The sequence below is a fragment of the Equus asinus genome, chromosome 27 (assembly GCF_041296235.1).
Source record: "Equus asinus isolate D_3611 breed Donkey chromosome 27, EquAss-T2T_v2, whole genome shotgun sequence".
Classification (NCBI taxonomy): domain Eukaryota; kingdom Metazoa; phylum Chordata; class Mammalia; order Perissodactyla; family Equidae; genus Equus; species Equus asinus.
This window is the reverse complement of record NC_091816.1, coordinates 35082705-35109561: the sequence shown is the minus strand read 5'-3', so window position 1 is coordinate 35109561 and position 26857 is coordinate 35082705. Positions and strand designations below refer to the sequence as shown.

Below are 26857 nucleotides of genomic sequence, written 5' to 3'. Positions count from 1 at the left end.
CAGCCTAAGAGTATATATGACACTTGTATGTTTTAATGTATTTCAAGCAGCCATTGTAAAATTCCAATCCTGTTCCAAGCAGTATATATTTTCATTAAATTGATGCATAAGTTATTTAAGAAAGGAAAATATTGCATAGCTCACTGCAAGCTTTATTAGGATTTTTAAACATCTAAAATCATACAAAAATCTAGTGAAAACATTCTGAATTACAGTATTATGTTTTACTGGAAATATAATTTGCCACAAGACAAGAAGACAGAATATGACACTAATGGTATTCACGTGGGTTGACTCAATGCATAATGTTGTCGTAAATCTGGCATTTTCATTTCTCACTCCCACAGACACAAAATAGCAGCATCCAATGCCCTGTAACAGCAGTGAATGGAGGTGGGAAAAAGCATTAAAGCTTAAATCTTCAGGACAAAGGATACTTTTCATAAGGCAATTTGGAATTCTCTAAAAAGATGAGGACTGCATAGAAACTACATTGAATACTAATTTTTGAATGTGTAAGGGAAGTAAATAAAAGATAAATTTGATGGCCTTTCCCGAGATGAAAACATGCCTCGACTATTTTAATATATCAAAATAAAATCTGAGTAAATTATAAAAGCTTGTTTGGCATGGTCTAAAGGCAAAGCTGTTACTGTTCAGAAGTCTTCAAATAAATATTCCTGAGAACGAGTAATGAAGGAGTTAAAACATGTATCAACTTAATAGTCACATTATTTATTTCTTTATTAGCAAGAAACTTCTTACTTTCTCTCTCGCCCCACTACAATTCAACTTTTTTGTTGTTTAAGTGCTCCTTATGGCTAGTTTTTTCTCATCTCTTTGAACACCAAGAGTCCATCTGGACCAATTTACCTAATCAGGCTCTCCTTATCCTGTTGTTCCCGATTACAGCATCCTACTGACAATCTTAATAATGTTTGATATTTTATAATATTAATGCATAAAATTATTTACCTCTTGACAGTCAGGCTTCCCCAATAAATTACAAGTTCCTTGAAGGTCAGGAATGTCTGTTTCACTTCTCAATGCATATATACTCAGTGCCTGCCTGACAAATGGCATAGGATCCATAAAATACCTATTGAATGGATATGTAAATAAAAGCATGGATGGATGAACTCATGGTTCAGTGGTGAAAATATCAAAAACAGAAATAAAAATGGAGAAAATAATAAATATGAAAACAAATACACATACACAAATTAATAGATACATAATAAATAAAAAGTAGTTAACATAATGTGCCCTATGAGCACAGGAGAGGGAATGGCTCCTTGCATTTTAGAGCACAGGATAGCTCCACAGTGTAAGATAAAGTTGAGATAGATCTCACAGGATGAGGGAGTTCTCTAGATCTGGATTGTGGGGAAGAGAATTCCAGGCAATGGTGTGTTCTCTCACACTGGTATATATTTTTTGTCTCTTCATTTTCATTATACCAAAGTTTAGCAGAGAAATGATGAGGAAAATGCCTAGAAATAAATTAGAATACGTTCTATACTTCTTCAACATTCAAAAATCTTTTCAGATAGGTTTAAAAAAAAATCACATTCGCTCATGATGCTCTGGTTTTTATTTTTACATGCATCTGAAAGAGTAAAAATAGTAGAGCTAAAATCATTTAGCTTGAATTTGTTTCTATATTCATAAAAATACAAGTATGATAACAGAGAGATCATTGTCCTCTTTTCTATTTCACCCAATCTTTTGAGATTTCTCATGGGAGTAATTACAAAATAACGCTCCTGAAATTTAAGTTCCACACAACTCTACCTTAGAGTATTTGCTATAGATAATTGTCAATGAATTTAGTACTTCACTTCACACCCTAGAGAAAGATATTCCTTCATAAAACTTTGACTAGACAGCAGTAAAATCAAGTCTTTAATGGATCTCCATTTGCAGTGAATAGAGAATTTGGATTAGAGTAAGTCATGAGAGGATAAAGTAAGTCAGAATCACTAAATCCAGATGGAGCCATCTCGTAGGGAATCCCATAACTTAAGAGAAGGAAGATGTCTTACAGGTCACTTAGCCCCTCCATTTTCTAATAGATCATCGTCAGACTGGTGAAGTATTGGAGGCAAGGACACTGCTGAATCTCAGGAGTCCCTGGTTTAGTAAATGATCTCCCTGTCGTTGTAGTAATATGCCACGAACAGACTTGACTGGTATGTGTGAGTCAGAATCCTGGAGATATTTTGCCCTCTGTCTCTAATAGTCCTACAGTTACTGAAGATTTCCTCCAGGTAATATTGTCAGAGGCCAGAGGGGAAGGGCTAAAGCATGACTTGCAGCTGGAGGACTTAGAAACTCCCTTATAATCTTCATCGTTTCTCTAAACCACACCAAATGAACATAAAACCTAAATCAGTACAGCAAGAAGGGAGAAAATGCAACTTCAATAGAAAGACTGTAGCAATTTCCTCCCTATTCCCCCAACCTCAGCTTGCAGCCCTGAACCTGTCCTATGTGAAGATTCTAGAGCTGCCCCTGCAAAGAGTAAGAGCCAAGGTACAAAGCTTTGGGTCTACTGAATCTCATTTTTAGACAAGACTTAGCCAATTCCCAGAAGATTTGTTCTTCAGAAAGGGCACCAAAGCACAAATGAATAACTCTTCTCCAGAAAGTTGCAGCTTTTCATTGTTTGATTTCTCCAAAACACTAGTATCATCTTTTCCTTTAGGGGTGGATATTGTAACACAAGCCACATGAGTGACAGTTATTGGAAGTAGAATTTAACAGAACGTAAGAAACATCTTCCTAAATTAGCATTATCTAAAAATGGAATGGATTGCCTCATAAGTACTGCCATGGTGGGTGTTCAGAGGTTCCTCAAACACTTATCAGAGAGGTTTTTTTACAGATATGTTGGCTTGCTAAAGTGACTACAGAATATTTTACCCCATTTTCCCTAAGAAACTATTTGTTCCCATCTCCACCACCATTAGTGCCTCATGCCCACATGGAGCATTATGTCTGATGACGTCTAGCCAACTGTCTCCATTTTCATGATGAATTCTGCTCCCCGATGCCTGTAAGGGGAAGAACTTCTTGTCTCCTGTTCTGTAATTTATTTGAAAGCACAGTATGTGCGTATCACATTCAGGGCATTATTTGTGAATTAATTGGAACCTCTTTGGTCTGTTTCTGAAAAATTCCCACACCATTTCCTGCATCATTTCTTGTGGAGATGCCAACAGATCTTCACTCTTCCCCACCCGCTTCCATTCTAGATCCATAGGATTTGGTCATCCTAGCTCATACTCCGTTTCCTGTCTCTCATTCTTCTGAGAGGAAATTCCATTCTGTCAATCAAAAGCTGTGACTCTGATTCATGGCCATAAATCAGGTTCTATTGTGGGTTGCTTTGCCTCAAGACGCCACCATTTGTCCTGTTTAGTTCAGCCTTTCTAGACATTCCTGGAGAGTAAAGGAGTCAAGGGAGAGCAAATGATGGTCTCTACCTTCAAAATTGACAACCAAGAGAAAAGAATTGGAGAGCTGGCTGGGGGTATGGGTCAGAGTTGAGTGATCAGGGGTACAGATTTATAAGTTCGATCATAGTGTATATGCTTTCCCTCATTCCTTCTGCACTGTTTTAAGTTTCACTGAAAGATTAAGTTGACTTTTTCTCCTTTTTTAATCTTCTTGTCACAGGTGACTATTGAGCACTTGAAATATAGCTGGTGTAACTGAAAAACTGAATTTTCAATTTGATTTATATGTAAAATTTAAAGCTGATATTTGATTCAGATTTTGGGAAACTTTCAAAGAGTATGTTTGAAAGAATGTGAGTAAATGCATCAAATCTTTTAACTCTAATTTTTTAATGAATTCTAAATATTGATCAAGTTTTTTCAATGAAAATTTGAAATTGAATTCAAATATGCTGTAAGTGTAAAATACACACAAGATTTTGATGAGTTCTTTAAAAAGAAAGAATGCAAAATATCTCAATACTGAATGCATCCTCAAAGGATATTTTGGACACATTATATTAAATAAAATAAATTATTAAAATCGGTCATATCTTTTATGTTTTTTAAGTGTAGCTACTCATTTTAAATTACACACGTTGCTCTCATTATGTTTCTGTTGGACAGTGCTCCTTTACCTATTCCACATAGAATTGTTCATAATCAGAAGATTATAGATATTAATTCCTTTCCAGAAGAATGAAGAAATGGAAATGAATAAATGAGCTGAGATTACTGAAAGAACAAAAAATGGTGCAAAAATAGACACTTAAAAAAATATTGAAAATAGCATGCATTATTTTCTTTTGTAAGAACGATATAGGTACCACATTCTTATTATATTCTTGAAGAATTTGCATTTCTATAAGAAAATTCTACTTCAAAGATTTAATTGATGAATGTTTCCTCCTTGTTTATTATTGCAGTGATAAATGATACAAATAAATAGAATAATGTTTTTCATTTCATTGTCTAATGGATACAAATAAAGAGACAATAATAACATAATTTCAAGATAAGTTTACCTGGGGAAAATGTGGCCCTCAGGTGTCAAGAAAAACTGTCCATTTGATTACCCTTGTCTGGTAAAAGCCAAATATTTTGATTGGCATAGTTCACACAAATGGAAAAAATATAGATTAGATAAAGGTAATAGCTGGATATCTGAATAAGAAAGGAAGGACACAAAAAAACCTTGAAAGACCCACTGTGTAGTTTCCTATGTTACTTGCAGCAAAGGTCAGGCCTCACTCACTGAGGAACTCAGTAAGTCAAATCTTGTGCCATGACAAGCACATGATAGAAGGGTTTATATATCTTTACTAAAGTTCTGAAATGGCCTGTTCTTTTGTATCCTAGTTTTCATTAAATTTTTAAAATGAAGTTAACTCAAAAAACCACTAGCATCATCTATCACAAAGGTTGTTACAAAGCTCACCCACAATCAGATGGGCAAGGACATGACAAGAACAGCAAAGGAACAAGATCCAAACTGGGTGAATTAAGAACATCTGATTTATCCTCCTCTGCTTCAAGGATCCTCGAAGGTCATAGAACTGATAATTCTGTAGCAGTAACTTACAAATTCTCTCTTTTGGTAAGAATATAGAACTGAGCACCTTAAAGCTGTCGCTGCTTGAGTAGAAGTTCTAAGTTATTTTCTCTGTTCTCTGGCCCTTGCTTGCTCTGTGACCTCAGTTATCAACTTGATGGCATCAACCCCAATCGCAGCCCCAAACCCCTATGGAGTTAACTCTAGCCTTTTAGAGGATGGAGTAGAAGCAGTGGTGTGGTGCTGATGACTCAAAGGAGGAGGAGGGGGAGGAGGGGAGGGAGGAGGGGCCGGAGGGAGGAGGAAGAGGAACAGGAAGAAGAGACGGGAGTGGAGGAAGAAGAAAAGGAGCGCTCCCTGACCACTTAGAAGGCTCTGCTTTCTCTATCATCCATGTACTTCAACAACCTTACAAAGCAGGGCATTGCTATTATCCCTACTTTTCTCACGGGGAACCTGGGAGTGAAAAAATTAAGAGCTTTCCCCAAAGTCACACAAGTACTAAGTAGTAGGACCTGATTTAATGATAAAATGTGTAGATTTTCATCACCTCTCCAGATCCTCGAACTCAGGCATGTGGAGACTGCAAACTCCTAGATGGAAGGTAGAGGGCCAATATGATACTCACTATACAGCTTTTCGTACTTAGTTTTGATAATGATAACAATCTTATCCATTTATTAATTCAAAATATGAACTAAATGTCTGCCATATTTATAACCTTGTATAGGTGTTGCAGGTTTAAAGACAAACGCACAACCTATGCTTATATGTGATAGGTGGTTTTTATGGTATCCTTCCTATCTTCCTTTAAAAGAAAAAAAAACTTTTAGCATGAACTGCTTTCTCATCACAAGTGAGTTTTTGTTGTAGTTGTTGTTTCTTTATTCTGGTTGATATTCCCTACTTCTACATTATGTGTACTGGTTTCCAAGGCATATAAACTAATAAAAATATATTTAAAAGTATCTACTATAAGAAGAATGTGGGCTATTTGCTAGTTTTCCTTCTCACACGCACACACATACGCACAAAGAAACAATGTGTAGCATTGTAGTTGCATCAACAGAGGAGTGGCGTGCTGGCAGCCACATCCCAGACTGAAAACCTAGATCCCCGCCCTGCTCGTGAAGGTGGCTGCATGACCGTCTCTTCAAGATTTGCTTAGAAAACGGGCTCATGATGCCTTCCTCTCCAGTGTCTTGTGAGGATTAAATAAAATACGGTAAATTAAAATGATAATTATACACAGGAAAATATTTTTAAAATATCATATTATCATTAAACCTTCAACTATTTTGTTTGTGGTGCCATCCTCAACCCACCCACACTCTCTGTCTTTGGTCTTTAAAATAAGATTCTTCTGAAAACCAATTACGTTGTCTGCATCTAGTTCAGGTCTGCCCTGTCAGCGCTCCATAGGTTTCCAGACACTTCCCAGCTAGCACTTCTCTCTCCGCAAGTGGGTGCATGTGGTGTTAGATTTTTGTATCTGCCACACGAAACTTAGTTTCTGGTGTGGCAAATCCCCCATGTATGTTTTTAGAATGAAAGAACAAATGGGTTCTGGAATATCCCCGGGAAATAACTCCTCAAACATTGAATTGAAAAGGAAATCCAGTCCTATGTGTGAATCTTTCACTGTGTACAGAAGCCAGTGGGTGGAGCTACAGGAAAATAAAAAGGAAATATTAATATGGAAATGTATGCATTAAAGAGGCAATTAAGACAACACTGAAACTAAAATAAAACATTCCTTTAGTCCACAAGATGTGTTGACTACCTGCCGGATGGAAGGTCCTATTCTCCTCTGCTAGCAGACAGAGATAGCAGTAGAAGGAAGAATTATTCAGTGTTTTCAAGGAATAGCATAAAATAAATACTAGTTCTCAACCAATGATTTCTGTACAGATAATGGGTGATACTTGTGGTTGGAAATTGCACTAGCAAAGCCCAGAAAACCTACAATGGGACTACACAGGTGAAAACACCATCTGTGAGCCTTCCATTTTTATGACCATTTTTCAGCATACTTGGTAGTTTTTATTCCCAATGCCACATAGAAAAATATTTGTTACCTACAAAATTCTACGTTAGTGAAACAAATATGCCTATCTCATAAGGCAACATACAAATAGATCAACTCTTTTTTAAATCAAAGCTGATGTTTAACCTTAAAATACCTCCAAACTTATTCCACATCATTCCACTGATAATTTACTTCAAAATTACCCAAATAACAATGAGTGAAAATGCTATGTTTTTATAATTTTCAATAATCAATTGTTATATAAGAAATAATTTATTTAATAGTAAAAAGTATATTTTATGTATAAAATAAATAGTATTATATAATACAAAAATCCGAATCTATTCTTCTGGTGCTACTGTGGAGTCTAAGTATTCAAAAAAGCAAAACTTCAAGGGCCGGCCCCATGGGCTAGTGGTTAAGTTCAGTATGTTGTGCTTCGGCAGCCTGGGTTTGGTTCAGGCATGGACATACATCACTCATCAGTGGCCATGCTGTGGTGGTGAGCCACATACAAATTAGAGGAAGATTGGCACAGATGTTAGCTCAGGGCAAATCTTCTTCAGCAAAAAAAACAAGTAAAACCATTTTTGAAACCATGTTATAAGAAAATGAGGGCAAATGACATCTCAGAACAACTTGACAGGTGTTTCTGTAGACTGAATTGAGAAGTTCAATATCTTCCCCAAAAGATGCCAATTAACCTGCAAGTCATAGACATCAAACTTTCTAGAAAATAGCCGAGGTGAAGTGCGAAATTTTCAATCAACTCAAAAATAATTCTTTAAATAAAGGTGACCAGCCAAAAAAAAAAAAAAAAGACATTAAAAGAAAAAGAATTGGTCTTTGAAGAAAAGCATCATGCACTTGGAGAGAGAAAAGCAACAGTGTGTTGTTGTGGTCAGTAAGCAGCTATGTGACCATTTTCATTGCATAGAGATATCTCAGTAGATGATGAGTAAACACTTGCAATTTTAATGCTTTCCCTACACTAACAGAAGGAGCATCACCCATAATTCCCACTAATGCATCTCAAGAATGGGACTGCTTTACTCTAAACTTGAGTGGTAACGTACTACCAATTATCACAATCACACAATATGTGTCAAAAGAGTAATTAAGCTTCATTTCTTTAGTGAAAGAATATTAATTCTTCCTCCTATCATACACACAAAAATATTTAAAATAAATGATTGCAAACATATTTGTAATGAGAAACTTTAATTCACTGATGCATAAATGATGGGAGTCTTCCAAGCAAGTCAGGTGTGACCCCATCGTCACATTTGGCAGTGGTGAGTTAAGAGGTGACAACAGCTGACATATCACTGAGACTTGCCAGTTACTATCTAGAAGCAGCAGGTGTTCCTGGAGACACCCATGACCCATGGCTAGACTTTTGCTGTGGTCCTACACTCCAGGCCTCCCCATTGACCTCAGACCACTAGTGGAATATCCCTGATAGAATCAGATTTGATCCTGGTGGCTGCCTGTAACTGTTACTTCATGAGAACAGCTGGGAGCTCTGTTTTGCTCAACAAAGAGTGGGGCGAGTGGTGAATTCATCTTTGCACTAGGCTATTCTTTGTCTTTGGGACACAATTTATAAATAGAGGATTATTTGTAAAATGAGAGAAACCAAATAAGAACACACAAAAAGGAAAAGTGTGGTTTTAGGAGATAATCAACATTTGTAATTTTTGAGTACCAACTTTGTACTTTAGAATATTCTCTCACATATGCATGTTCTATGTTAATACAAGGAGTAGATGAGAGATTAAAAATAAAAATAAAACATCCTCTGTAAGCACCAAGCTATACCTAATATGCAACATATTGTTTAATCCTGGAAATACTTTTGTAAAATAATTGAATATTAAATAGACTATTATCACGAAGAGTGTGATCTCCTCCTTACGGCAGGAATTGAATCTTATGTACACCTGATGCCAAATGCCTAGTACTTAATAATCACATAATAAATTCTTGATGATTTTTTTACACCAAGTAATATTTGTACAAATAGAAATACACCTTGATGAAAAAGGCAGTGGAAACCAGCAAAATAATTGAAATATTTTGCATTCTATTGGTAAAGCAATTGGCACCAACATTGATAAGCATCTATCATGTCTATTCCAACAAGTTGACGTCACTTTTGGGTATAAAAACAACAATGTCTGAGTTTCATCTAGCATAAATACGCTGGAAGCAACAGAAAACCAAAAACAGAAGTTTCATTATGTGTCACTGCTTAAATATGCATTCAAATTTGATAGATAACAGGTTATGTTATAAGAGGAGACCGGGATTTTCTATCAAAATACTGTAACCCTGGAGAATAAATTTGCTAGACAATTTTTTTTCCAAGGAGACATAGGACAATTGGACATGATTCCAGAAAATGACCGCAAATGATCAATGTTCAGCCAATTTTAGACAAGTTTTTATTTATTTTTTTAAATGGCGCTCTTTTTTTGTGAGGAAGATTGATTTTAACACCTGTTGCCAATCTTCCTATTTTTTTTCTTTCCTTTCTTTCTCTCCCCAAAGCCCCAGTACATAGTTGTGTATCCTAGTCATAGGTCATTCTAGTTGCTCTATATGGGACGCCAACACAGCATGGCTTGATGAGTCGTGTGTAGGTCTGTGTCCAGGATCCGAACAGGTGAACCCCAGGCCGCCCAAGCAGAGTGCAGGAACTTAACCACTCAGCCATGGGCCAGCTGCTAAACAAGTTTTCAAAGAACGGTTTCTAACTCACATGTAGATATTGTCTATCCACTTCCTCCCGCTTACCAAGTCATTCTGGAGCCGCTGAGAATCTCACATTTGTCTTTGCCTCCTCTGTGTGTCTGGATCCAAGCCAGAAAGTTTTCAGAACAGTCTAACTTGCTTTCACTTTAGATCTTTCTCAGGAAAGGTAAGTTACCTGATGACTTAGGTGCATACATAATTTCTACTAGATGCTTCCCAAATCATAATTAGTTGTTTTAACCATTTTGGTGACTATAATTTTATGAAACATCAGAATAAAAGATTTTTGCTCAGCATTTATGATCAGAAATGAACTCCACGACTATCCCTTACGCACTGCATGACGTTTTGCTCAGGAACTGACTGCACATACTACCATGTTCCCATAAGATTAGTACCATCCCGGCCAGGTGTGTAGTAGGCTATCCCATCTAGGTTCGAGTAAGTGCACTCTATGATGTTCACACAATGACAAAATCACCTAAAGACGCATTTCTCAGAATGCATTCCCTTCCTCAAGTGACCCATGACTGTATTTGGCTATGCAAGTCTTCCCCTGTCCTTTTATCCAAAACAATAATACCTGACTTGAAACTACTTTTTGTTTTAATACTGTCAGATTGTGCCTTTTTCCTGAACTTACTTTCAGGTCATGCAATAACCTCTAACTATCCTTCCGCAGATTCTGTTTGCACAGTTGGTGAGGTATCAGTGTCAAGGTATAAAGAATGGGTATCATTTTTCCAAAACACAGATTCTCTGTACCAGCAGGTGTTTGTCGAGATAAGTTTTCCTTTGTATAAAGATGCATCTTTTACTTCAGAAGTTGGTAGGGTCTCATATTGTAGCAGGTCCTGTAGAGATACTAGAACTAACCAAATTTGAATGCTGAAAGTACAGAGCAGAATAGGGAATCTCATAAAGTGTACCGTTGTCCCTAGGTGCAGTGATAATGAAATTTTTCCTATTAATGTCTTTGGACACACTTGGATCATGGCTGTTCTTCTTGCTGATGCATCTTGGACAGCCTGATGCAGAATTTGGAAAGATTGATTTGGTTGCCTCAGTCTGTGTCTTGTTGGATCCTACAAGCTCTTAGTTCTATAAAAGCAGATCCAGTGGGGAAGATAAGCCGCCCCAGAGTGCACACTTGCTTTCTGAGCCTGAGACTATGCCAGTCTGTCTTGTTCTCATCTTCTTTGGTCTCCATTGCTCTCACTTAGGACCCTGGCGTGGGACCATGTAAATGCCTAGAGAAGAGGCACCAAGCCCAGACTTTCCCCACTACATTTGCTAGCATGTGTTAACATTATTTAACATTTTACTTCCTAGTTCTGACTTTCCCCTTCTTGAGGAAGATTCCTAAACTGTCTCAAATGTACTTAATAGAGGTACTGGTCAACGTCCCTGTTTTGACCTTGCTCCCTTGATTCATGGATCCTGTCTCAATTTTATATTCCACCTTCACAGATAAGACAAAGCTTATACATCTATAGCTCACCAACTCCATGGATTCCCTAGCTTTCTGGAGAGAGAGCCATGAATAACAACAAAAGTTATTTTATAAGAATAACGAAGGTGGGATCAAGGAAGGCAGAGATAGGTATTCCAAGAATATCATCTATTTCAGGAGGTAAGTGGAATGTGAAAAACACATGGGGCCTATTACCATACTTACCAGAGATACAAAGATGCTATGTAAAATGAGAATATTGTTGTATTTTCAGATGAGACATCACACACAGTAAGATATTCTACCTTTCAAGAAGGCTTCTAAGAAAAGACGTAATACCAAAACTGTCCTGAGCCGTGCATGGTTGGGACAGGCAATCGACTTGAGTTAACAAGTCTGATAAAATACCCAAGTGAACTTCTTGTGCCTTTGTTAGGTCTTTGTGAGATTTATAGATGAATGATAATTTTTGTAGCATCATTATTTTTCTGACAGTGGATGCGAGAAGGTATATTAAAAAAGAAAAAGATGATTTGAAAAGGTGATCAGAGGATAAAGGACTCTCTACCATGAAGAATAAATTAAGTCATAGAAGAGTGATTCTCAAAGTGTGGTCTCGGTACTCATGGGGAGTCCCTGAGATACTGGCAGAAGTCTCTGAAGTCAAAACTGTTATTGTAGTAATATTAAGATGTTTTCTGCCCTTTTATCATTCTCTGCAGCGTGTACAATGGAGTTATCTAAAAGCTTTACAATGCACAATATTACAACTGATTAAATGCAAAAGAAGTTACAAGAATCAGTCTTCTGATAAACTAGGCATTCAGAATTTTGCCCACGTGTAAACCAATACCATTCCTCTTACTAAATGGCTTTAAGTTTGGAAAAAAATAGTTATTTTTCTTAAAGATGTGTTATTTCTTAAATTTATGTTAATATTAACATTTGTTGGATTTAATACTATTACTTTTACTATTATTTTTAAATTAATGAATAAATATTTAAGAATGTCTCAGTCTTCATTTATGACATGTTAGATAAAACTTATATAAGCAAAAGCTCTTTGAGTCAGGGTTGCCAGATTTAGCAAAAACAAAAAGAAAAACAAAATGGGATGCCAAGTTATATGTGAATTCCAAATAAACAATAAAAAACTTTTTTGGTATGTGTCATAAAATATCTGGCAATCCTAATTTAGGGGCCTTAACACATTTTGCAGACTATCATGTGGACCTGACACCTAAGGTTTAGGAAATGCCGCTGTAGACAACATTTAGGTGCAGACATAAACGCAAATCAAACCTGCATTTATAGCAAGGTTGGTGCCCTTGCGGCCGTCACTGCTGCGGGCCATGCCCTGTTTGGTGCCTGCATCTCCCAGATTCAGGTGAACCGTATGGATGATAATCTGCTTTATGTCCGGTGCCCTCCTCTCCTTATTTCCTCTTCACAAAGCAATGAAGTAAGGTTCATTCATCTGAACCCAGCAAGCAATGCACAAGAACAGACAGACCCAGAATCAAACCATGTCCTCTGACTTCAAGCTGTAGGACTCTGTTTAATGCTGCCCACGCCCTCTGCTTCTCTCAGGTAGGCTCATGTGGATGACACAAAACTGTCATTTTTTTTACTGGTAACTATAGAACCAGTGGACAAAACCTGGTTGAATGACCACACATGGAAGAGAGATATAGGACTTGACAAGGTGAGTAGGGAAGTCTCTATAGGGTCTGTGCCCAAACTTGTACACAGTCACGTAACCAGTGTTGCCACAGTTGATTTGCCATTTTTAGCCACATTGATAGATGATCTCCTTGTAGGCCATATGACAATCCATTAATTAAAACAACAAAAATAACTAAACCAGATGTGCTGTGGAATTTATTCAGGTCATTTCCTCATAAGCTGCAAGGGTCAGAATCTGTAACTGTTATCTCGTATAGTGGAAAGAGAAATGGTTTTAGAGTAGGTAAGTTTGGGTTTAGTCTTGACTCTATCTACTCCTGTTAGTGAGTCCTTTAACAACTCACAATCTCTATCTATGTGGGCTTTATTTTTTCAGCTATGTCATAAGCATAACACCCCCTGCTCCACCTATCTCAGAAAGTTGGGGTGACGACATAATTAAATGTGAAAGTGTTTTGTCCAATGTAGATCTCTACAGAAGCTTAAGATATGTTTTCCATCACGTTACACTAAAACTGAGGTGGTCTTGTCTTTCTTCTTTAAGTCAGACGTAAGATAACACATTTCTCTTATTGACATAAAAGTCCGTAATTTATTTTCTAAGTCCTGTTATTTATTTATGTGTTGTTTTAAAGATTTTGGTTTATTAGAGCAGTTTTAGGTTCAGAGCAAATTTGAGGTGAAGGTACAGAGATTTCCAATACACCCCCAGCCCCTACACGTGCACAGCCTCGCCCACTATCAACGTCTCCACCAAATGGTACATTTATTGCAATTGATGAATTTACACTGAAACATCTTCATCACCCGGAGTCTATAGTTTACATTACAATTCACTCTGGGTGTTGTGCATTCTATGGGTTTGGACAAATGTAAAATGATATGTATCCACCATTATAGTATCACACAGAGTAGTTTCCTGTCCTGAAAACCCTCTGTGCTCCACCTCTTAGTCCCATTATTTTTAACATAAAAACATCTTTAAGTCTATGAGATGCCAAATGAACCTATAATGTGCTCTTCACCTGGAAGATGCATAATCTTTACTCTAAAACTGAGTACTCTCATGCTTGTAACTCAGTGTATTTTGTCTGTTAGCACTGTTTCTCAGGAATCAACGACTCATAATTTTAGATTGAACTTGGGAGTTCATTGTGTTCCTGATGCTCTCATGGTGCCAGTGACCCTACAAAGCTCCGTGTGTGATTAACCAGTTTGTTAGGGTGAGCACTTTTGACATTTTTTATAAGAGCTTTATTCAGACATAATTCCCATGTCATGTAATTCACTCTCTTAAAGTGTACCACTTAATATTTTTTAGTGTACACACAGAGTTTTACAGCCAGTAAAACACAATCTCTTTTCGGAATTTTTCATCACCCCAAAAAGAAATCACATCCTCTTAGTCACTCTCCAGTTCCTCCTCCCTCCAGGTCCTGGCAACCAGTCTACTCTCTGTCTTTATGGATTTCCCAGATCCAGACATTTCATATAAGTGGAACCATACAATACGTGGCATTTTGTGACTGGCTTCTTTCAACTAGCACAATGTTTCCAAGGTTTTACTATTTTGTAGCGTGCCTCAGTGTTTTGTTTCTTTTTCCTATCTTAAACACTTAAAGAGTTCCACAGGGCCCAAGAAGCCAGGCTTTGTACAGACTGTTGCTTGCTCCAAATACCATAGTAGGAAGGCAGGTTGCCATTACCTAAAGCCACTTATTGTAAAGAGTTCAGAGTTAATTCATTTGGAAGGCACTTGGAGCTTTGGGGTGCATATGCTTGGGATGCTGAGATAAAGTGGGGTCACTTTTCTGGTTACCACATGAGTCCTGATGGGCAGATGCTATGGCTGAATTCTGCTAATGTTCCCATTTCTGAATAGCATAGCTAGAGAACTTTTGGGAAGACAATATTCTCAGGAATTTTTTCACATTTTACTTAAAATGAGTAGTAGGTCTGAGAAGAAATGTTGAGAAAGGGAAACTGACTACAGGTGATTATCTGGCAGAAACTGACGCAATGTCATAGTGAGTATTCTGCAGGTTCAAAAGATAAAAGTCCTCTAAACATTTACAAATTATTCACAGATGAAAAACTAAAAAGGCAATGGAAGTAGCAATAGTATTATACTTTGGCTTTTTAACAAAAGTACTGTGCAATTTTTCTAGGTTTCAGCATTAAATATATATACATAATCCCTCTTAATTATAAAGTCCTAGAAGGCAGATTTGTCAGTTCGAATGCATGAAATGTGTAGATGAATAGACCAATCTCCCACTTGATAGACATTTAAATTTGAGAAATATATGAGGACATAATTGGATGGATGGATATATAGATGATTGACAGATAAGTACTATAATGTATATAGCAAGCTTAGTCTATTATTAAGCTATGTTAATGATATTTTTCAGGATGTTTGAGATGAAATAAATAGAAAGAGCAGAGATTCACCAGGAAAGACAAACAATTGGTCACACCTACTATCTTAGAATAAAGGATTTTCTGTGTGGGTCATCTCCAAGGACAGACAGGTTAGGTGGTCATTCTGATTTATATGACTTTCCTTTTTTCCATCCTCTGGCTTACTTTGAAATAATCATATTTTTACTGTAAAATTCTGCGTGTGCATGAATGGTCTGTGAGATGAAACTTACTTGTTTTAAATACTAGTCTTTTTTCTCTTGCCAACTTATCTACAACTTATTTCTTTATTTTTTTCTTCCTTACAGGACTAGGTCAGCAGATACAACTTGAAAAGCATGTCCATCCACACCGGACAACTTTGAAAATTATAGGATGCAGTGAAATCTATATAAGGTACATAAAGAAATACTTGAAACACCATTAGTTTTAAAAATAACTACATTTTATTTTTAATGTTTCTTTAAAATTTTTATGATACGTAATGGTTGCATACTTATTTGCTGAAAAATTAAGCTTGCATTAATGCTTTGCATATCTGTATTTATACCGGAAATCAGTCACAAAATGAAAAAAAAGATAATTCTCCAAAACCCCCCAAATGTGCAGCTTTTAACTCAAATGAGATAGGAAGATCTAATAGAAAAACTAAAATTCAGGGGGAAAAAGAATCATTTGGCTATCCTGAAAAATAGTATGTATGTACAAAAAAAGCATCTTATGTTTGTTTATTCACTGCTGTTTTCAGAATAATGAATTAGTTCCTCAGGAACTTCCAAGGATGACTGATAGAATTCATTTGTTTATTTACTTGTCAATTTCTTTTTAGTAGCATTATGAACTTAAAGATTTTGATAGATTAGCTGTGTTTCAATCCATTGCTATTGGCATTCCTTACATGCTCACATTCTTTGATTTTAGGGTAAGGAGAGCTGCTCAAGATTCCTGTAAGTTAGACCTCAGTTACTCACGACAGCTACGCTTTGTCAAATGACCATATAGTCTTGAATCTTCTTGTTCATTTTTTGCCAAAGGCCTGCATTCAGCCACTTTGCAGGGAGCCCTGATCTCTTTATGTAGAATAAGGTATTTAGAGACAATGATCTGGGTGCTGGGAATGCTAACTGCTAATGGGTTAATGATGCTAGGCCTTTTCAGTGGGGCTATAGAAGTACATTCCTGTTTAAAGGAAATAATCCAGCGTTCATACTGACATTTCCAATTCAAATTTAGAATTACTGAGTTTGTACTTGTATAATTTCATAATTCTCTCTTCCTCTCTTGCTTATACTAAGAATTGAGGAACTAGGATTTTTAAATATTAATGTAATAATTTGTTTTTTTCTTAAAAACACATAAAATTCACAAAATACCAATGTCAAAATCACTAATAGTATTTTTGAAAACAGTTGAAAATTTCTTTAAAGCCTTTTTATTTGGAGGAATTTGCCCCACTAAGTCAGCAAATCTAATTGCTATGTTTCCAATTTCCACTAGACATGATTCTTTTCTGCCTGGTTAAGCCACCAACTCAACAAATAACTAGGTTTGTTCATTTCATTCGGCTTTCAACTTTGAGGATGCTATTGCATTTTGTTTTGGCTCACACATATTTCATGATTATGTAAAATCATTGATAAGAGATTCTACATAAAATCTACAAAGTATGATCTATTAGAACTGCAGCTTTCATCCCTGTTCACAGAACCCTGTTCTTCCCTTTCCTGCACAGAATATTTTTCTTGTTTTTATTTATCCATTAAAGTTTAAACTTAACCATATATAGACATAGACATCCCCTCACCCTCTGTAGATGCGTAGCTTTCTCCCATATATGTTTTTCCCATCTTGTCTTCTTTACTTAACAGCAAATCTTGAACGTTACGATAGAGTATATAGGAATACTTCACTTTCCTTTTCAAAGCAGCATATTGTGAGAAGTAGCCCTTTTTACAGAACTTCACCGTGGAGGTACTCGAGTTTAGTGGCTCTAGAAGTCGATATTTGGAATATGTTCAAGGCTTTTTGTTTATTTATATTTGCTATCACAAACAGTGCTGGAATGAAAAGCCTGGAATATATGACTCTTTTACTCTCCCTAGAATATATTTTGGGATGGATTTCTAGAAGTTAGTTTGCTAAGTCAAAGCATAATGACTATGTAATTTTACTACATGTTGCCAAATTTCCACTCAAAGGGGGTGTAACATTTATCATTCTCAACAACAATATACAAGAATACCCGTTTTTCCAGAATCTCAGCAGTAGAGTATATCATCCAACTTTGTATGTTTGCCAATTAGATAAGTGAGAAATGGCATGTCATAATTTTAATTTGCATTTCTCTTAATACACCATGCAAATTTTGACAGGGTCTTATTTTAAATACCAGTAGAGGGTTATTTAAACCAGATTTGGAGATCAAAGAAAGTTCAATGAAACTAAACAGCAAATTTTAAAATGTGCATTCGTAAGTGTGATTTTATTATACTTTGGGTCCTATTGTACCTTTTAAAAATAAAACTGTTATTTAAGCATCATAATTCAAGGAAAAATAATTTATTAAAAGATATTTGTTTTAGAGGCAACTTATCATGAATGCAACAGGTATTTTGAAACATTAAGTCTCTTATGCAGTACGGTGCTTTCATACCTTTATAAATGCTATTACTGATATGACAATAAATGTTTAAAAGAAAGGATATTATGTTAAAGTGTATCCTATTTCTGGAAGACAATGTAATATTGTTTACATTTTTTCTGTTTTTTTATTGTTGCTGTTTTTGTTACTATTATTTCTAATGGTATTATTAGTCAGCTAATATTTGTATTTTCTAGAATCACTATATGTGACCCCAGAATAGTTTGTAATTTACTCTGATAAAAAATTAGTTTTTAGATTCTGCCCAAGATTCTGTGGTCTGGGCTTTTCTTGGACCATTATCCTGTACTATTCTATGAGCATCTCAAGCTTGCTATTGATGTATTACTTTCATCCTTGGTTGAGGATTCAATCAGATTGTGTTCAGACAAAAGTGATGATCTTTAAGCAAAGCCATGGAAAAGTCAGAAAGAAGAGCTACCTGGGCTCGAATCCGTGGGCCAGTGCTTACTTCCAAGGCTATATCTACCCCACAGAGTTGTACATGATTCCAGCAAGAGCAGTGCTTTTGCAATGCTTTGATGAATCACATAGGGTTTAGAAAGCTTGGTTCCTCATTCGTTATTCTTTTTGTGAGAAGAGCCTTAAGTTCACTAACTCGCCTTGACAGACCAATTTGCTTTTCACATCCGTACTCAGAGCCAGATACCATGCTCTTCAGTCATGGCTTGAATCTTACCACTGAAAACAAATATAGCTCTCAATTACCTCATATTTCCAATAATGCTGAAAAAGATTTTTGCTATGTGTCAATCAATCTTAAATGAAGTGACCAAGAGACTGTTATGGAGTCATTTGGTATGGGTATCTGATAACTCTGATGTCACCTTTAGAGATAGCTCCGTTTTCTTTCTTTTCCTTACATTTGGCACCTCAATTTATTGTGTCCTTATACTTTCCTTGTCCTTCTTGTTCTGAGTTCAACCCCTGCTCCTACCACCATAATATGGCACATGTTACAGCCTCTGTAGGTTGCAGGTTCTCTCTGCAGGTCTAGAATGAAGACAAAGAAATAGCAATCCCCACCTGATGCCAGCCCCCGGGTTAGACACTTGACATACATCCTATCAATTAATGTTCCCAGTCATTTAGGGAAGTGATTATTTTTGTCTCCATTTTACAGATAAAAAATAAAGGCTCAAAGAAATGACTTGTTTTAGGTTACTTAGCTAATGAGAGGGTAGAAATGATTTTCAAATGGACATCCCTCAGTTACCAATTTCCTCTTTATTTTGAATAATATTTATTTCATGATATTGTAATTCATATGGAATATATAAAGCTTTATTTGTTCAGCAAAAAACCCTAATTCTGGCTTCAATTCTAAATTTAGCTAAAACAAACAAAAGAACCCGTTCCCTTCTCAGATATCGTCATCTTTTATCACCAGTGTTAGGTGCCAGCTGAAAAATGTTTGGCAATTTTTTTCTTTTAAGGAATGCTATATGATGACCTTTAGCTTAGTGTATTCTCTGGAAGAAGCTAAAAATGGGTTTTCTGTGAATTAGCATGCAATTTGAATTATTTTGCAGTATCTCCGCACTCGAGCTTTGCCAGTGTCATAAGTCACCAGACATTAAGTATTGCTTTAAGCTTTCACATGCCGTATTTCTGGAATGTGTATGCATATGTGGGGTGTAAAATATATCTTTTGAGACATTTTTAGACTAAATGGACCTACAGTTCTCTTTCACGAAGCCCATGGATCAGCAGTAAAGTTTTTGGAGTGTGCCTATAGAACAATCATTTTGTTTATGAAGGGATTACATTTTTAATCAGCCTCCAAACATCTCATCTTTAAAATTGCATGAAAACAATATTAGCAAACAGCTTTCCCCAACTTTTCTACCAATGAAATCTCGATTTCATTAGCCTTGTAGAAGGAGTTAAGACGGTACTGCAAACTTCAAACATTTTTCTAACCTTACACTGGTTCATAGTGTTAAAAGAGACTTAGGAAAAGATGAGTTGATAAACCATAAGTGCACGGTAAATATAAATGATTAAATCATAGAAAATGTTGCTTATTAAGACTGTTACAGAAAAAAATAACCTCACTTTTTCCCTAAATTATTGAGATCTGTGGGGGAAAAAATGTTTTATCTTTAGACATCTAATCTACAATATTTTAGGATGCTTTTATTCTGGTTTCTTTCCCATATGGGTTTAGGGTGATACTTATGAAAATTGAAATGGCTATGGTTCAAAAATAGAGTGTGAAATATTTTTCTCAAACTCTCTTTTCCGGGTCAACTTCTGCCTCAGGACCTGGGCTACAGAGAGAGGCTAGGAATGCCCAAACCTCAGAGCTGCTGCCTGTTCCTTCTTTCCATCCTGACCGCCAGCACCGTTCAGGGCGTTGAAGTAACACACCTGGCTCTATTCCTCCTCCTGGTTTTTAGCCAGTGGGAAGTTGATCATCTCTTTGACTTCTTTCTTACTCTCTCACCCTCCAAATCCATTTAGCAGATACTATCTACAGATGCTACCAATAGTTTCCCAACTTTTATCTCATGCTCTCCATTTAATGCTCATTAATGCTAGTCAAGCTTCAATTAACACAGCAAGGAGTATTTAGGTCAGTCAATGCTTTTCTCTTCCTCTGTTTAGTGGCACATCTCCAATCTACTCTGTACCCAAATTTCTGCAGTCTAATTGTTGACGTATATCAATTTTTTGCCCAAGAATCTTCAATGACTTCACATTGTCTACCAAGTACCATGCCAACTCCTTCCCCTGAAAACCCAAGTCATCCACGATCTGGATCAGCGGGAATGTTCAATGGTCTCTTGTCACAAACTCTCTCAAGTAAGATTACATTACTTATTCTCTATTCTCTGCAAATGCTCTCTAGGTCTTTATTCCTCCTGTATCCATTTGCTACTTTTATTTCATAGTGTCTTTTTTGTTAAGAACACACACATTTATATCTTACCATACATTAAAACCCAACTTAAATTGCACTTTCTCTATACGGTCACCACTCCCACCTGGAGGGAAGAACTCTTTACCTTGAAAAATATCAGTGCTTTATCTGTGCTCTACATGTGGCACATATTGTGTATCTTGTAGTTCTTTATATATGGTAGTCTAATTGGCCAGAAGAAGATTGATGAGGGTGATGGCTACCGCTTATCTATCTTTACATCCTCGGTCACTGGAGTATACTCACTCAGAAAAAAGAATTTGAATAGATGAATATATGTTGTAAAAGCCTGCACAACTATAAAACCCCCAAATTGCCAAGATTGTTATATAAAGTATTATTTTCTCTTTTTGTGTAATTAACATAAAAATTTTAGTTTTATTTATAAAATTTCATGTTATGGGCTGAATCGTGTCCCCTCAAAATTCAAATGTTAAAGCCAAAACTCTCAGCACATCAGAATGTGATCATATTTGGACATAGGGCCTTTAATGAGGTGATTAAGTTAAAAGATGACCTTAGGGTGTGCCCTAATCCAATCTGACCGGGGTTCTTCTAAGAGGAAATTTGGACACACAAAGAAACACCAGGGATGCATGTGCACAGAGAAAAGACCAAGTGAGGATGCAGCAAGAATGTGACCATCTGCAAGTCACGAAGAGAGGCCTCAGATTACAAATTACAGTTTGCATCATGGAATAATTTTTACTATGTGGCACTTATCCCAATCTTGTCCAGTAACGTCCTCCACTTTTTGATAGTTCAGTGGTCCCAAACATTTCTACAAAATATATGACCCTCTCCACCAGACAGGCAGCATAGCATACAAGCATTCTCCTTTACCAGATAGGTGATTTTTCATTCATGCTTCTCTCTGTTTCAGTATCAGTTTTAAAAAATATAAAGCTGACATTGAATAGAGATAAAAAAAGTCACCACCTTATTATGTTTATTATTGTGTTGAAAAGAAAAAGAAACCACTTTTTCTTTCGAAGATGTTAGAATTTCAGGGATGGAGATATATTTGAAAACTTCTAGAATGCTTTTCCATAATTATTCCCATGTACTATTGCTTTTGCATCATATATCAGCTACATGATTATATAAAAGTAGAAGTGCTAGGGGTCCAAGGTGAGACACCACAGCCACCACTTAAGTTAGGGAGAAAAAGGTTGGAAGGAAGTCATTGGTTTTGAATTTCTCCTGCACATCAGACAATCCGGTAGTTTCTGGTGATGCATAGGAGAGTAAGATAGGATCCCTGAGCACAAAAATCCCAAGACCTAATGGGATGGGGCAGAAATGGAAACAGATCCAGATCCTTTTAATTAAAGATAATAAGTGCTGTAATAAAGGTGAAAACAAAGCTTTAGGGGTGCCAAGGAAAAGGCGTAAGTAACCGTGTCAAAGGGTTAGAAAGGCTTCACCAGGCTCCTGAATAATTATGGGTCCATTACAAAGGCTGGCGTTTATCAAGCTCTAGCATGTGCCAAGTAGTAAGTGCTGTCCATTCACCTCATTTAATCCTGCCAGCCCAGTAAAGTAGGAATTATTATTATTCCCATTTTACAGATGATGAAATTGAGGCAAACAGAGATAAGGACTTGCCCAAAAGGCATCGACACAGGTAGTCTGGCTCTTAATTGTGAAGCTCTTTTGCCTTTAATTGAATGAGACTCTGGTCTAAAATAAACAGGTATATAGATCCAACATCATATGGCACCAACAGTATAGGTGTAGGGTCTTGGGGAATCTGAAAGATGAAGAGATAAAACTCTTTAAATGCTTCATATTACTTAACAAAATGTTTCGCAAATTTGACTTCTGTAAACACTAAACATTTTTGTGTCACCAAAAAATACTATCTGGAGAGTTGAAAAGTATGTGAATTGATTTTCAGCCATCAAAATGAACCAATATTGGTACCTGGGCTCAACCTCATGAAATGAAAAACTACTTCCAACTGCTAACCTAGGGACATGGAAGGCAGGTCCCAGCTTTGCCACTAACCAGCGTATGATTTAGAATAAATCAGCTGATCTTCCTCATTCTCGGTTTCTTAATCTGAAGCTACGGGATGCTGTTGATAATTACTTTGTGCAGTTGTTCTAATGATGACATTAGGTACTTCTTTTGAAATTATCTTTTTTAAATGTATGTTACAGTGTTTTTCTTTATTTTGTTTGTTTTGCCTGAAATTCCAAGTGGGCTTCACTGGACCAAGGTGTCACATGTCATAAGAAATAATTTCATAACATCTGGTTTGACAGATATTAGCAGATTTCTCAATAAATCCTAACCAAACTGCATAGCTAGCTATAAAAAATGCCAAGGGAGGGATGGAGACACTTTACTTGCAGTCGCACTCCATCTGTTTTTATAGGATTAATGTTGGCAAGCCTAGGGTGTCAAATTGAGGACTAACTGCCTGGATATGGAAGAACGGCTGCTAAAGACCTCACTCTATTGCCACATTGAAGAAATGTGGTCCCAGAGAGGGCAGCCGATGGGTGTAATGGGGCACTCTCCAGTTCCTCACCAAATGAAATAAATACTCTTCTGGATAATGAACTCACTACTTTGGGCATAGAAATGCCACAAAGAACCCCAATCCTTACAACATTTAGCTCTAAATCTTTCTCAAATTGTGTTTCTAAATGAAAATATACCACAACATGAATTCATGGAAAAAAGATTGGGGAAATATTAGGATAAAGAAAATCGAGTAGAGCCATTAATATAGTAACATAAATTGTCATTCTCCAAAAGAGAACAAGTGTCTCTCAACTTTTTAGTTTCTTAATTGTTTTAACTTCCAGAAGAATAACTAGTAAAAAATCTCACAGTTTTGGGAACAATAGGATAGAAAATGCCCCACATTGTTAATAAGACAGAGTGAGGAAAGTGAAGTTGAATAGATCACCAAATGATCCTTCAAAGCTGTCTCTGAAACACCTTTCCTGAAGACTTAAGAATGCTATTCTAAATTAGAGGATAGAAAGATGGTGTCAATTTTGTCGAGTGTTTTATGTATATTATTGATGCATTTTTATGTGAAACTTCACTCTGCTCCAAGACAAGTTGATAGGAATAAATATAAGTCATTATATATCACTAGTATTTGACATCGTAGAAGATAGTTTGAATCAATTAGAAGTAAGCAAGCAATGATTTCTATGAGAAATAATTCAATAATAATTCAATGGATGATCATGAGAAAAATAAAGCACAACATAAACATTTGGCAGCTATATATATTTTAAAATATTAAATATCACTTTACTAAATATTAGCAAGTTAAGAAAAGAGAAATTCATGCATATTTTCACAGACCTAACAAAAATAATTAGCATGTTTGTATATTTCTTTAGTCGGTTTTTCCAGTGCACCTGCCTCCATACGGTTGTAATCATAGTATATTTGCAATTTGTGACTCACTTTTTAAAAATGAGTGACTATTTTACAGCAGATTTAGGTTTACAGAAGAATTGAACAGAAAGCACAGAGAGTTTCCATGTAAGTCCCTCACCTCCTTCACACCGTTTCCCCTATTACTAACATCCTACATGAGATGAACCAATATTGATACATTATTATTAACTGAAGTCCATAGTTTACATTAGGGTTAACTCTTGTTCTACCATTCTGTGGGTTTTGTCAAACGCATAATGTCGTGTATCCATTACAGTATCAAATAGAAGAGTTTCACTGCCCTAAACATCCTTAGTATTTCGCCTATTTGTCTCTCAGTCTCCCAACCCCTGGCAACCACTGATTTTTTGACTGTCTCCACAGTTTTGTCTTTTCCACAATAGGGTATAGTTGGAATCATATAGTATACAGCCTTTTCAGATTGGCTTCTTCCATTAACAATATTTATTTAAAGTTCTTCAATGTCTTTTCATGGCTTGATAGTTCTTTTATTATTATTATTATTGAATACTATTCCATCGTTTGATGAGACCACAGTTTATTTATCCATTCACCTACTGAAGGATATCTTGGTTGCTTCCCATTTTTGGCAATTATAAGTGAATCTGCTATAAACATTCATGTGCGTATTTCTATGTGGCTGTAAGTTTTCACCTCATTTGGGTAAATACCTAGCATTGCTGAATTGCATGCTAAGACTGTATTTAGTTCTGTAAAGAACTGTCAAACTGTCTTCCAAAGTGGGTGTACCATTTTGCCTTCCCAAAGCAATGAATGAGAGCTCCTGTTGTTCCACATCCTTGTCAGAATTGGGTGTTGTCAGTCTTTTCAATTTTAGCCCTTCGAACAGGTGTACAGTGATATCTCACTGTCGTCTTAATTTGCAATTCCCTAATCATCTCTGACTGGAGCATCTTTTCATAGACTTAGTTGCCATCACTTATCTTCTTTGGTGAGGCACCTATTCAGATATTTTGCCCATTTTTTAACTGGGTTTTTAATGTTCTTATCATTTCATTTTAAGAATTCTTTGTATATCTTGAATACATGGCTTTATCAGAAATGGGTTTTGCAAATCTTTGTCCCAGTCTGTGGCTCGTCTTTTCATTCTCTTAACTTCATCTTTCACAGAGCAGAATTTTTAACTTGAATGAAGTCTAATTTATCAATGTTTTATTTCACCATTTGCACTTTTGGTGTTTTATCTAAAAATTCATGGCCTAACCCAAGGTCACCTAGATTCTCTCTTATATTATCTTCTAGAAGTTTAATAGTTTCACATTTTACACTTAGGTCTATGATCCATTTTGAGTTAGTCTTGTGAAAAGTGTAAGATCAATATCTAGAATTTTTTTTTGTTTTTGCAAATAGATGTGCAGTTGTTACTAAATCAAGTTTTTTTAAAAAAAATTTAGTCCTAATAATCATAATTGTAATAGTTATAAATGTCCTAATAGTTGTGTTTACTTAACACTGTCCTTGCAATTTGACACAAAAATTGTCTTCAATTTTTGCTGATATATATTACGTTATGATCAACTGATAAGAGAAGAAAAACCATGTGAATCCTAAAAACAAAAACAAATACCAAATACACAAATATTCATCTAGAAATAAAAGAATGTACCTTAATTACCCTTGTAAGACATATTCATGTATTCTATGTTCAACTTTAAACCATATGAGCTACCATACACCAATTTAAATGCATTCTTGGACATAGGTTTATCTTAACCCAATTAGAGTCAATCCATTTTTTAGAACTATCACCTTGGTCTTTAACTTTCTACTTATATTTAAGTTCAGAAAAAAATAATAAAAATTTAAAATAATAATTTGCCATTCATTATTCATAAGCATATGTGTAATGTATTTTACTTTATGTTTAACCATTACACACATAGGTTTCTAAATGCATATACTCATTTAAGCTATACATGTGTATGTGTGTACTAAGTATATAAAATCATGTTGTTATGAGGCAACATGGCATAGGTTTTAAAGTCAAATATGCTTTTGATTAAGTCATATTTTCAAATAATAACTGTTTGAATCTGAACAATTGAGTTTGAGTTTTATTAGCTATAAAATGAGAAAAAATTTACCGTTCCTTCACAACATTATTGTCAGTATAAAATTAAATGCCTATTGCAATCTGACTCAACAGTTTCTAATACCAGGAAAGCTCTTAATATATGTATTCTTCAATCATTTCATTCTCCCCCCAATATCCACGTGGAATTTTCAGTCAATGAAATTTGAATTTATGCATTGACTAACCAGAATACGAAATAAGAGAGCTTTGAAAATGGGAGGCAGAAGACTTAGTACATATCTTTCAAGATTTTTTTCAAAATAAATAGTCGGGTAGACATTATGAAAACAGTGAACAATCAACATACATAACCATCTAACACAGAGAGGAAAGGCTCTTTG

The 26857-nt window shown here is 35.9% G+C and overlaps 1 protein-coding gene across 2 annotated transcripts in view; it reads right to left on the bottom strand.

Annotated features, from left to right (window-relative positions):
- The window catches only part of CSMD1 (CUB and Sushi multiple domains 1), a 1835848-nt gene that overhangs the window by 1406516 nt on the left and 402475 nt on the right, over positions 1 to 26857 (bottom strand). The window lies entirely within an intron of this gene.